This window comes from Lithobates pipiens, unplaced genomic scaffold, assembly GCF_037356315.1.
Source record: "Lithobates pipiens isolate NorthernLeopardFrog02 unplaced genomic scaffold, aLitPip1_a1.2 Scaffold_18, whole genome shotgun sequence".
NCBI lineage: Eukaryota > Metazoa > Chordata > Amphibia > Anura > Ranidae > Lithobates > Lithobates pipiens.
The window spans coordinates 239,178,850-239,192,795 of record NW_027507758.1 but is presented as its reverse complement, the minus strand read 5'-3'; positions in this window follow the sequence as shown (position 1 = coordinate 239,192,795).

Sequence of the window (13,946 nt, the reverse complement as noted above, 5' to 3'; positions counted from 1 at the left end):
GGTGTACTCACGTTTGTGAGATACTGTATATATATATATATATATATATATATATATATATATATATATATATATACTGTATATTTATATGACTCAACATTATCAGACTCCTATGATTCTACTCACAAGTCAGTGACAGTGAATACTGTTTGACAGCCAGGCAACTTTTGCTGTAACTGACTTTAGGGACTCTGTGTCCTCAGGCTCTTTCTCTATCACAAAAGTAAAATATCAAGGATATTTTTAGACCCCTGATAGGACTAAAGCCCCCTGAGAGGACCATTTAAAAAAAAAAAGAAGGTTTTTGAATAATACAAAAAAGAAAAAAACTGAAATAAAAACACCCTTCCCCCCACACAATACTGTGCACTAACACACTAAGGGCATGTTCACACTGGGAGTGTGTTATGGTGTGAATAAAACATGTGCAATGCAGTATGCAATGCTACAAAGCATTGCAGTGCTTAAAGCGGTGTTCCATCTGCAATTTTTTTTTACACTGTAGCTGTTGACTTTTAATAAGGACACTTACCTGGAGGGCTATTGGTGAAAGAGGAAGAAATGGCAGTGGATCGATCGGAGGGGGAACTCTCCCTGTTAGATGAAGATGAGCCATGCGGAACCCCAGCAGTGATGGAGGCGAGAACTTCGGCTGGTGGGAATCTTCCTAGGCAGCCCGGTAAGTCCACTTTTAATTTGGGGTACTCAGGGGGTGCGGGCGGGGGGGAGACAGGGGTGGGTCTAGGTCAGGGTCCCAGGGCACCTGTCAGCGGGTTGTTTCCCTTGCTTCTCCCCCTCTGGCTGCGCTGGTCCGTGACCATGCCTCGGCAGATTTGGGATTGCAGGCAGAATTTAAAGATTTGGTGAGTAGGTTTGAGCCTGGGGCGGGCAGGTCAGCTATTCCAGTAGCGGCCTGGGTGGCTCCTGGGGAAGGGGCTTCAGGGTCAGGGAATTCGGGGGCTGGAGCAATTCCAGGACCCTCCGTGGCGAATTCTGCTCCCGCGGTTGGTACTCCAACAGGGAGGTAGTGCAGGTGTTAGGTCTGGGGTTTTCGGAGGGGTTCCGAATCCAGGCCAACCTAGTCACTGCTCCCCCAATGTTTCAGAACTTGCGTGAGGCTAGGCAACATCCGGAAAGGGGTTTCGGAGAAACTGCGAAAGGAGGTTGCGCTGGGATGCATGGTTGGCCCATTCCCTGCTTCACCAATGTCTGATTTAGTGGTCTCACCATTGGGGGTTGTACCCCAAAAAAATGAAGAAATATAGGTTGATTCACCACCTTTCCTTCTCAAAAGGTGGGTCAGTAAATGATGCCATTGATCCGCAGATGTGTGCAGTTTCGTACACTTCATTTGATGTGGCAATTTTTTGGGTGCGGCGTTATGGGCGAGGGGCCAGGATGGCCAAATCAGATATTGAGTCTGCATTCAGACTGCATTCTGTCGATCTGGACAGTTTCCATTTGCTGGGTTGTCATTGGTGAATCGCTGCCTGCCGATGGGCTGCTCTATTTCATGTGCTTTATTTGAGCAATTCAGTTCATTCGTGGAATGGGTGGTCTGTGACATTGCAGGAGTGAATTCCATCATCCACTACTTGGATGATTTTCTGTGCATTGGCCCGGCCTCATCTGATGTTTGTGCTGATGTCTTGACGATGCTGGAACACATTGCAGAGCTATTTGGAATTCCCCTGGCACCAGACAAAACAGAAGGGCCGACTACAGTGATTAGCTTTCTGGGCATCATAGTGGACTCGGATGCCATGGAGTGGGGCTTACATGACTGGGGGAACAGTGTACAGGAACAACTTTGTTAAGTGGTCTCTGAGTGGAGAAAAGTGGGGAAAATTATGAGCCTACAAGAAGTGAAGGACAAGAGGTTCCCTCCCCAGCGTCAGTGTGGGATGGAGGAGACAGCAAGCAGGGAGCATGGCATTCGTGGAGGAGCTAATGGCACAACTGCAGGCCGCAGTGGCATCCAAAGGTGAGCGGTGGCTGTGGGATCAGGTGTCCCTGGTCCTGGGTGAGGATTATGCCAGATTCAACTGCCCGAGGACAAACTGGGAGTGCTTCAAGCGGAGATTAGAGGGATTTTGGGATTATGCAAGGTCCAACATCGGACCCTACAGTCGTTGTTGGGTAAATTGTATTTTGCGCGTTGCATAATCCCCATGGGGCAGGTCTTTTGCAGGCGGCTGTCAGCAAGTATGGCGGGGGTAGAGTCCCCCAAGCATTTTGTGCTATTGGTGAAGGAACACAGGGAGGATATGTGGATATGGCACTCGTTCTTGAAAAGTTTAAATGGGAGGGCACTGTGGAGGTCAGGGCCTGTGAGTAACTTTGATTAAGAGTTATACAGGATGCGGCTGGATCCATGGGTTTTGGGGCCTCTTTCCAGGGGAAGTGGAATGTTGGACCTTGGCCGGATTCATGGAAGACGGGGCTATTGAAGAACATGGTTCTGCTGGAGTTATTTCCAGTGGTGCTGGTGGGGGAGCTATGGGGAGAATTCTTCAGGAATCTGAAGGTGCGTTTCCATGGGGACAATCTGGGGGTGGTGCAGGCCATCAACCAGGTGTCAGCAGCATCACTGCCGGTGGTGTGGTTGCTATGACATTTGGTGCTATAGTGTATGCAGTTGAATGTTTTTGTCTATGCTGTACACCTACCGGGAGTGGAGAGCGTCATATCTGACGCTTTGTCTCACTTTCAGTCAAGTTCCGGGAGTTGGCACCTGTGGCGGATACCCACGGGTTCCCTTGGGCCCCCGGCTGGGAAAGATTGCCTTGGAAACAGACGGTCAGTGAGTGAGGCGAAGTGGGCTGCCTACAGCAGAGTGTGGACCGAATGGGGTTTGCTGTTAAAACAGGTTGGATGTGCAGAAGGGGTATGGGATTTCAGGTTACTGGTGATATATTTTGTATCACGTAATTTGGAGGAAGGGGTGTCGGTGTCAGGATTGGGTAAAAAGTTGGAGGGGCTCGCCTTCTGGTTTAAATTGCATGGAGATCAGGATTTCACAAAGGATTTCTGGATTAGACAGGCAATGAAGGGGTATCGGCGATCTCGTCAGCGCAAGGACAATAGGCGTCTGCTGTCATTTGAGCTCCTGGTCAGGCTCTTTGCACAGTTGTTTGACACTTGTTCATCATGCTACGAAGTGGTGCTATTCAGGATGGTGTTCGCTCTGGAGTTTTTTGGGGCATTTAGGATTGGGGAGTTAGTTAGCCCTTCCAAAAAACAAAAAGGGGGGATGGGGGCTGCTGAGGTCATCTCTATTGAGGATAGGTTGTCCATGTGGATGAGCAAATCTAAAACGGCTCAGGAGGGCAGGGGTAAATGGATACTGGTTTTTGCGATTCCAGGTTCGCCCTTATGCCCAGTTGCGGCAGTTAAGAGTTTTCTCGCAATCCGTCCGGAAGTGGCGGAATCTTTTCTAGTGCATGAGCATGGGAAATCACTGTCAAGATTTCAATTTATTTCTGTTTTCCGTAAATGTTTGACTGCGTTGGGTTTAAGTGAGCTGAACTTTTCTTCACACTCTTTTCGTATAGGGGCGGCTACATAGGCCTTAAGATGGGGGTTAGATGAGAAGGCGGTAAAGCGCATTGGTAGGGGTTTGAGTCGAAGAGGTTTAAGTCCTATGTTCGGCCTGATCTGTTGGCAGTATAGAGGGTAGCGGTGACCTGAGTGGATGTCGGCATGGGACTGTGTGTTTGGGGTACTGATTTACTGTTATGTGGGTGCTTGTTTTCTTCTCTTGCCGGCGGAATGCTGGGGTTGGTCTGGATAATGGGCCATTCATATGTATGTTGGGGTGCCAGAAGGGCTGATGTGAGGCCAGAGAGCAGACAGTTGGGCATTTCCAGACGGGAGGCGTGCTGACGTCACCGCATTTCCACGTTAATCCGGAAGGGCGGGCAGTGCAAACAAGAGAGAGCCGGCCGGCTCGTTTTTTATACGCTATACGCTTACACTCTGCTGGGAATTCGTGAGTTGTTACTTTACTTTTTATATTTTAATAAATCTTTACGGAATTATGCTATGGGAGCTTTTTTTCTTCTCTCTTTGCCGTACTAAATGATTGTGGTGGAACGAGATATACCATAAAGAGGGAGCAGATAGATTGGTGTTACCAACAGAGCCCAGCGTGGGGACCAGGAACGTAACATTTTACAAGCCCGTATGATCTCCTTAAAAAGAGATCTTGACAGCTGGTAAGCCTCCTCTAATTTGGTGGTGGATAATCTCTTTCTACTCTGGGTGCACCTGCTACGTGTGTAAAGGGTGGTTTTTGAGAGTCACCGAAAATGGACTAAGATTCAGCATCCTATCCATCTTTCCTTTTCTTTGGACTGCTTATATGCCTGGAAATTATTACTTTGGCACTATTTTTGCATGTTTTTGTAAATTAGAAAAATTATGTCACTTTATAATTTTGTTTTATAAGTTTTAGCGCAGCCATATTTTTTGATGGATTTCGGCATGGGACTGTGTGTTTGGGGTACTGATTTACTGTTATGTGGGTGTTTGTTTTCTTCTCTTGCCGGCAGAATGCTGGGGTTGGTCTGGATAATGGGCCATTCATATGTATGTTGGGGTGCCAGAAGGGCTGATGTGAGGCCAGAGAGCAGACAGTTGGGCATTTCCAGACGGGAGGCTTGCATTCGGTGGTTGGGGGTGCCAGGGATGCCTTGAAGCAGGATTGTTCTGGAAGTGCATCGTTATGCACAGTTGAACAGACCATAGTTTAGTATTACATGTGGGGGTAATGATTTAGGCCCAGGTCCAAGTTGGATATTACGCGGGATATCAAGTTTGATTTCCTGCATCTCCACATGGCCTTTCCTGGGATGCTGATAGTGTGGTCGGACATGATTGCCCGGGATGTCAGCAGGTTTGTGGTTAAGAATGGAGGGCTGGCTATCAGACATCTGGAGCTGGAAGTGGATACATGGCATTACCTTTGAGGAGATGGGGTGCACCTTAATGCTGTGGGGATAGACATGTGGGCTTTAGGATTACGGGACAGCATACAGAAAGCATTGAGGGTTTGGAGGTGCGCTCAAGGGTAAGGTTTTACCCTTGTTTGCTGTGGCGGAAGTTGGTCTTTGTGGGTGAAGGAAGAAACCCCCCAGATAAGGTGAATGCGGGACCCATCGGTGGCATGGGCCTGTTGGTGGTATTCCAGCTAATGTTGGTTTAGCTGGAATTTGGTGAAAGGGTGCTACTACGGCCGATAATTTAGTACAAAACGGTGTGGTCTCCTTTAATGGGAAAAGGGTAAGGGTTATGGAATTGGGTTGGACTATAGTCATGAAATATTTCAGCATATACACAGCAAAATTAAAAATAAATATGTAATATGTGTTCTGTGTGTTCATACCTACATGCAATACATGGATTGATTGATTTTATTTCACATTTATATTTGAAGAAACAGTGCACCATTCATTTCATATACATGGTTGTATGTCAAAGTGAGTACACTTACTAACTAACTTACTTACTAACATGATTTCATTTGATGTTAGCTGTAAGCAAAAATAACATATACGGGAAAGATAAAAACACTTAATTTCAAGAGAGCTAATTTTCCAAGGATGAGGGCTGCTCTCCAGGACTTAGACTGGTAGAGAATATTGGCACCAATGGGCACAGAACAGAAATGGGAATTCTTCAAAAAGACTGTGATCTCACGGCAAAGTATATTCCCATGGGCAATAAGTTTAAAAGGTTAAAAATAAAACCGATGTGGCTCACGGCCAAAGTTAAAAAAGCTATAAACTATAAAAAAGAGCTTTCAAAAAATATAAAAATGAAGGAACGCTAGTGTCATTTAAATGTTACAAGGAATATAACAGAATATGTAAAAAGGAAATCAAGGATGCAAAAATTCTAAATGAAAGACAAATTGCAAAAGATAGTAGGACAAACCCCAAGAAATTCTTCAAATATATTAATAGTAAAAAGGTTAAGTCTGAGCATGTCCTTTGCAAAATAATCTGGAGTGGGTGACTGGGGACAAAGAGAAGGCTAACTTATTAAATATTTTCTTCAGCTCTGTGTATACAAAAGAGCATGGGGGAGCTCATATCCATAATGGGGGTGGTACTGACGCAGCCCCAAATCCACAATGGCTCAAAAGTGATATGGTCCAGAAATATTTGAACAGAATAAAGGTGGATAAAGCACCTGGACCTGATGGCATCCACCCACAGATCCTAAAAGAATTGAGTTCTGTAATTTCAAAGCCATTGTATCTAATTTTTAGGGACTCATTAATGACAGGAATAGTACCACTGGATTGGCGCAGGGCCAATGTGGTGCCTATATTTAAAAAGGGAACAAAGTCTTTACCAAGTAATTGTAGACCTGTTAGTTTAACTTCTATAGTTGGTAAGATACTGGAGGGATTAATCAAGGATCACATAGACGAGTTCTTGCAGGAAAAAAATATTTTGAGCAACAGACAGCATGGATTCATGAAAGACATAAGTTGTCAGACAAACCTGATTTCTTTTTATGAGGTGGTAAGTAAAACCTTGGACAGAGGGGTGGCGGTGGATGTGATATATTTGGATTTTGCAAAAGCGTTCGATACAGTTCCGCACACACAGCTCATGTGTAAGGTAAAGTCTACAGGTTTGGAAATATCAGTTTGTAAATGGATAGAAAAAGGGCTAAAAGACAGAATTCAGAGAGTAGTGGTTAATGATTCTTACTCTGAATGGTCTAAGGTTATCAGTGGTGTACCCCAAGGTTCAGTGTTGGGACACTTACATTTTAATATCTATATAAATGATATTGGGTCTGGGATCAAAAGTAACATTTCCGTGTTTGCAGATGACACCAAGCTATGCAGTGGAATAACGTCCTTACAGGATGTCTCCAATTTACAAGCCGACCTCAATGCTCTGTCTAATTGGGCGACTATGTGGCAGATGAGGTTTAATGTTGAGAAATGTAAAGTTATGTACTTGGGGGGCTAAGAATATGCATGCATCATACATGCTAGGGGGAGTAAAACTGGGGGGAATCCATAGTGGAGAAGGATCTGGGGGTTTTGGTAGATCATAAGCTCAATAATAGCATGCAATGCCAAGCTGCGATTTCCAAAGCGAGCAAAGTCCTTTCCTGTATTAAGAGAGGTATGGACTCCAGAGAGAGAGATATCATTTTGCCCCTGTTGAAATCATTAGTAAGACCTCATCTGGAATATACAGTTCAGTTTTGGGCACCAGTTCTCAAAAAGGATATCGGTGAACTGGAGAAAGTGCAGAGAAGGGCAACCAAACTGATAAGAGGCATGGAGGAACTCAGCTATGAGGAAAGATTAGAGGATTTATTCACTCTTGATAAGAGGAGATTAAGGGGGGATATGATCAACATGTACAAATATATAAGGGGTCCATATAGGGAACTCGGTGTCGAGTTATTCACTTTACAGTCAACAAAGAGGACAAGGGGGCACTCTTTATGTCTAGAGGAAAAGAGATTTCATCTCCAAATACGGAAAGGTTTCTTCACAGTAAGAGCTGTGAAAATGTGGAATAGACTCCCTGCAGAGGTGGTTATGGCCAGCTCAGTGGATTGCTTTAACCACTTGAGCACTGGGGGTGTGGCCTGACGTGAATGGAGGCGGACGCTTAACTGAGGAGCTCCGGTCATCCACGGAGCTATCCGCCGCCATCCTCTTAATTCCTAACAGATTGTGCCTCCACGATTGCCCTGCCAGGACCGGGCTGTGCCGCCAAGTGATCCGGGCCCTGTATTCGTCGGTGCTGAGGCTTCTAGCCGCCCGGACCCGCCGCTCGAGTCCCCGCCGGCCGCCGCCATCTTGGGCCTGCCGGACCGCCGGAGAACGCCGCTGCTGCACCGGAGGGAGAGGTAAGGGGCTACCATCGGTCCCCCATCATCATCTCCCCCTTCGCCCAGGACCCATCTGAGTCGTTTTCGGACTCCCGCGGTCCCCGGAGAGCCCGCGGCCGGCTCCGGCCTAGTGCGGCCTACTGAGGCCTGGGAATCCCCAGAGTTTCCTACGGCTGCTGCCCGGGGATTCGTTCCGCGGCCGCTCTGGCCTACACCACGGCTGCAATCTACCTCCCTACGCTGGCCTAGCTGCTCCCCCACATCCCCCCCTCTAGGAGACTTGCTTCGCATGCCATTTCCCTGGCTCTGCATCCATGTTGAACTGCTTCCTTTAATTTGCTTTACTGGCTCGCTGTACCAAGCATCCTGCCTCAAGTACCCCCTGCAGCCTCCTGTTCCCCCTGCTTGCGGACCTGTTCTGGCTTGCACCGTATATTCATTTATTCTACTGCAACGGGGGATTGACAAATTTATTTTGCTCCTACCTAGATGAACTTTCCATCCTCTCAGATCGCAAGCCAGTATACCTCTCAGAATTACTACTGTGGATGCTACCTCGCATTGTCGCATGCCTATGCCTATATAATCACGTCTCACCGTATGCAAGCCCCTCCTAACTAACTGACCTGAACTTTCTTCTGTAAGGGCCTGGCCGGACGTATGGAGCGGTGAGTCGGGCCGCACTCGGCTCCTGGCTCCCCCGGCCCCACGGGACTCATTTTTAGATTGTAAACCAGACCATACCCAGCTCCATGGGGAAAGACAAGCCCAAGGCGCACAGGGGCGGCAGTAGCTGTCACCCAGGAGGGGATTTGGATGACTACTTCGGCCAGGGAAGGTTGTCTTCACAGCACCGCCCAGCACCTAAAGAGCCGCCGGCTCCTTCGTCCCCAGCACAATCTGAACCGACCCTGCAATCTCAAGTGCGTTTCCACAACTTACTCTCACACCCCGAGGACATTGCCCTCTCCCCCAGGCTTACCAGAAGCCGCTCGAATGCCTCATTGGGATCGGGGGATGGGTGGGACATGGAATCGCAAATCAGATCCCTGCACGGCTACCTGAGGTCCCTTCCCACTAAAGATGACTTTGAACGCTGTGTGCATAGGACTGAGGAAACATATCGGAAGGAGATTTCGGACTTGAGAAAAGTGTGGGGATACGCTTTGATGATGTGGACAACACGGTTGATGGCCTGCGGGACACTATACAGTCACTCGACCATATCCTCAATGCCCACACTGTCCTGCTCGAGCAACTCTCATATCAGCGGGATGACCTCGAAAACCGCAGTCGCCGCAACAACATACGCATACGGAGGATACCTGAGTCGGTTGACCCCAAGAATCTCCCTGCTGCGGTTACGGCCATCTTTAACCAGACACTCCAATGACCCAAAGATAACCCAATCGAACTGGACCGGGTGCACCGTACATCGGGTCCTCGCACCCCTGACCCCTCCTTTGTCCGTGACACTCTTTGCCGTGTCCATTTTTACAAAGTAAAGGAGGACATTATGAGGGCCGCCAGCACACAACAGTCGATTCTATTCAACGACACGCCTATCATGCTCCTTCCTGATCTCTCCCGCCAAACTCTGGCAATGAGGAAATCCCTGAGGCCCCTCACGCAGCTCCTACAAGCAAGACAAATTAAATACCAGTGGCGCTTTCCGTTCCACCTTCGAGTGCACCACGCGGGTAAAACCGCCATATTCCGTACATTGGGGGACCTGCCTACATTCCTCAGTACACTTGAACTGCCTCAAGTCGCGCTGCCCGATTGGCCGTTTGCCACACCTGGTCTACCCTACACTCCGCAGTGGCAGAAACAAGGTCGCAGGCGCACCCCTCGATCTCCGTTGCCTCAAGATCCTAACGGCTGACCCATGCCTGCGGGCCCACCTGGACCTGTTCTCTTTTTTCACTTCTGGGGCCCTCCCCCGTGATGTGCCTGGACCCGAACGGGTTGAATAGCTTTACTGTTGATTAACCCTTTTGTTTGCAGGTTTTTTGTATGTTTCTTGCGCCCTCTGTTGCTGTGCGTCCTCTCCCTTTTCCTTATAGTTGGGGTGCTCAGTTATGCCTTATTGGATGGTTCCTGGATTGACCTCAGGACTTGTTCCCGCACCCCGCTATCTGCGGCAGCCCCCCCTGGGTTGCCCTTGCCATACTTACCAGTTGTTGCTATGTCTCCTCTAGATGTTTCTATTTCATGCCGGTTTGCAAATGCATTTATTGATGACCGCTATAATTTACGTTGATATGTTATTTGGTTTACTTTTCAGGTCGCAACAGACTCCGGTTTACCCGTGGGGCCGGGGTGCGGGGAGCTGCCCGGCTTGGTGATTCTGCTCCTCGCCCCCCCCCCTTTTTACAGGTTCTTTATTTGTTTGTTTTTCCTTTTTTTATTTTTGCTGTGCGCCCCACGGTGTTCCTATGATCGCTGTGGGGTGCACCGATTTGTGCCTTTTTGACAGGCTTTTTTCCTGTATGCTGCTTCCTTTTTGGAGCCACCTAGTGGCCTTTTTTGTTTTTGTTCTACTCACTATTGTTCTATACCAGACCTCCTGGGCCTGTTCCCCATGATTGATGTTTACAGCTATTGTATTATATATACCCCTGTTTATTTTATCGGGAACGGGTAACCCTGCCTATATTTCTTACTACTCCCTATACGAGGTTGTTATGCTGTTTTTTCTCTCTCTTCTTACTTTTTTTCCTCCCTCCGTCTTCCCTCTGCTTGTACCCTCCCACCCTCTGCCCCTTCCCTTGCCCCCCTTACCCGACCTCTATTCCCGCTCCCACACCCCCCAGGGTTTGCCCATGGTGCCACTTATTATATTGATTCTCTGCTCCTCCCTACGACCCCCCAATGGCTAGTGACGGTTCCATAACCTTTGCTTCCTTTAATTGTAAGGGTTTCAACACGCCTGAGAAGCGGAGCCAGACACTATACCATTTTCACAAGAAGCGTGCGAAAATTCTGCTGCTTCAGGAAACGCACTTTCGCGTGGGAGCTGTCCCAGCCCTGCACAATAGATATTACTCGCAATGGTTTCACAGTGTTAATCCTCAGGCCAAATCTAAGGGGGTATCTGTTGCCTTTCATAAATCTTTTAACCCGGAGGTTCTAGACTCTCTCATAGATGACTCAGGTCGCTATATTTTTCTGAAACTGAAACTAAATGATTTTCTTTTCACAGTGGCTAACATCTACGTGCCGAACGTGGGCCAGGCTCGGTTCCTCTCCTCGGTCCTCACCAGACTATCCTCCTTTGGAGGGTCAACTTTCATTATTGAAGGTGATCTCAACGTTGCCCTCTCCCCATCCGCAGACACATCCTCTGGTAAGTCTTCTGTTCCTCGCTCCACCTTGACACGCATTAAATCACTTCTACATTCATCCCATCTGGTGGATGCCTGGCGAATCCAGCATCCCACGGAAAGGGATTACAGCTACTTCTCCGTCGCACACAACTCCTATAGTAGACTGGACCACCTTCTCATATCACAATCCCTACTTGACACACCTCTCCAAACCTCGATCGGTAATCTTCTGTGGTCCGACCATGCCCCCGTCTACCTGACTCTGGTCCGCCCCCCTGCTAGCCGTCGGGGAGCGAGCTGGAGACTTAACGACAATCTGCTGCGGGACGCCGTGTGTATGGCGGATGCCTCTAAGGCCATTAAAGACTTTATAGGTGACCATTCCGCTGACACTACCTCCCCTATGAACCAGTGGGACACTCTCAAATGTGTGCTCCGGGGTACCCTTATACAACACGGTTCTCACCTTAAAAAGGCCCGAGCCCATGACATACGCAGACTCCTTACTATCATTGCGGACCTCGAACCCCTCCACAAAAAGGATTTGGACCCTGCTGTTTTTGTTCAGCTTTCCAATGCCCGCAGGGACCTACTCCAGCTCCTAGACGCGCACTCCCTGATCGCCAGGGATAAAGCGCGGAACCACTTCTACTCACTAGCAAACAAGTGTGGTAAGCACCTGGCTAGGATCATTCATCCTAGACCCCCACGACATTCTATCCCCTTCATCGTTAGATCAGACCATACGAAAACGTTTAACACCTCTGGGATATCTTCCTCCTTCAGGCAATACTACTCACAGCTATATAACCTTCCGCATGCAACCCCCCCAGTTAGGTCCCCTCCATCTTCTGACCCCACGCAGGCTTATATTCTGGAGACCGCTCTACCTACTGTTGACGCTGTGGACGCAGCGACCTTGGACGAGCCCCTGACTGCCTTTGACTTTCTACAGGCTATTAAAGTCCTTAAAGTGGGGAAATGCCCGGGCCCTGACGGCTTTACACCCCGGTTTTACAAAACTTGCTTCCCTTCTGACGAAAGCCTTTAACTCGGTGGACAGTTCTAACCTCCCGTCCAAGGAATCTTTATCTGCTAACATCTCTATTATCCCTAAACCAGGCAAGGACCCATCCCAATGCAGCAGCTATCGGCCCATCTCCCTGCTCAACATAGATATTAAACTATTCGCAAAAGTCCTAGCCACCCGTCTGTCCCCTCTATTACCTAAAATTATTCATAATGATCAGGTGGGGTTTGTCCCTGGCAGGGAGGCAAGGGACAACACCACCAAGACGATACATCTCATATCCCTGATCCAACGTAAAGGTCTGAGAGCTTGCCTCTTATCCTTCGATGCTGAAAAGGCCTTCGATAGGGTCAGTTGGAGGTTTCTACAGCTGTCTCTAGCACAACTTGGCCTCGGAGCTCCCTTCATCTCTAAAGTTATGTCCCTTTACTCCCGCCCCTCAGCTACGGTCCTGGTCAATGGTACCACATTGGCTCCCTTTGACATTGCAAACGGTACTCGACAGGGCTGCCCCCTGTCCCCCCTCCTCTTTGTCATCATCATTGAGCATTTGGCCTGTGCCATACGACAAAACCCCTCCATTCTTGGTATTCAAACTCCGTCTGCACATCACAAACTTTCCCTGTATGCTGATGACCTCCTTGTGTATATTCAGAATCCACACATCTCCTTACCATCCCCTACTCAGTGAATTTCAACATTTTGGTATCTATAGTAACTTTAAGCTCAACATCTCTAAGACAGAAGCCCTTAACTTATCCCTTACCCCCTCCACGCTATCCCTTCTGAAATCCAACTTCTCATTTAAATGGCAGGCCAAGGGGATCTCTTACCTAGGGGTCGTTATACCCTCCAACCTAGCTGATTTGTTTTCCCTGAATTATATCCCCCTGCTTAACCGTATACGGAAGGACCTCGAGGAGTGGGGGGGATCTCCCTTACCCTGGTTCGGACGGATTAATATCCTAAAGATGGACACTCTACCCAAGTTCCTGTATTTATCTCAAACAATCCCCATCCACGTCCCCAAATCATTTTTTATCTCCCTACGCTCGCTGGCAATCAGATTCATGTGGAACAGGGGCCTCCCCAGGGTTAAATTTAAACTACTAACGATCCCGAAGACTATGGGAGGAACAGGCCTCCCTGACTTTGAGACTTACCATAAGGCCGCTCATCTGACTCGCATCATAGAATAGTTCTCTCGCCCCTTCCTGCAAGGCCTCGGTGTCTGTTGAACAGGACCTTTCTCCTGTAGATCTCTGAGCTCTTCCATGGGGTTATAAACAGGACTACTCTCGTATGACATCCTTGTCCCCACTGACTCTGGCCTCCCTGACGATGTGGTACAGAATGGGGCTAAACACCACTCTCTCCTCGGATCCGGGCCCCTTGACGTCCCTCTTTGACCATCCTGCTTTACCACAAAGTACAGGGGCAGCCTCCCTAGGACCCTTTAAGCGTACAGAATGGCCGCAAGCCCGTACATTTGTGCATCCCTCTCAGGGGACCCCGGTCTCCGTGACAGACTCCGGAGATTGGCTCACGGCCCTACATGTGTCCACATTTGCCAAACGCCTACACTCCTCCTCTCAAATACACCGCAAGCTTACCAACTTCGAGGAACTGTGCTCGCTTCCAGAAACTCCCAAACACTTACTATCCTCCTTATATAACCTACTACAGACTTTAGCAAATGATCGACTCCCACATTA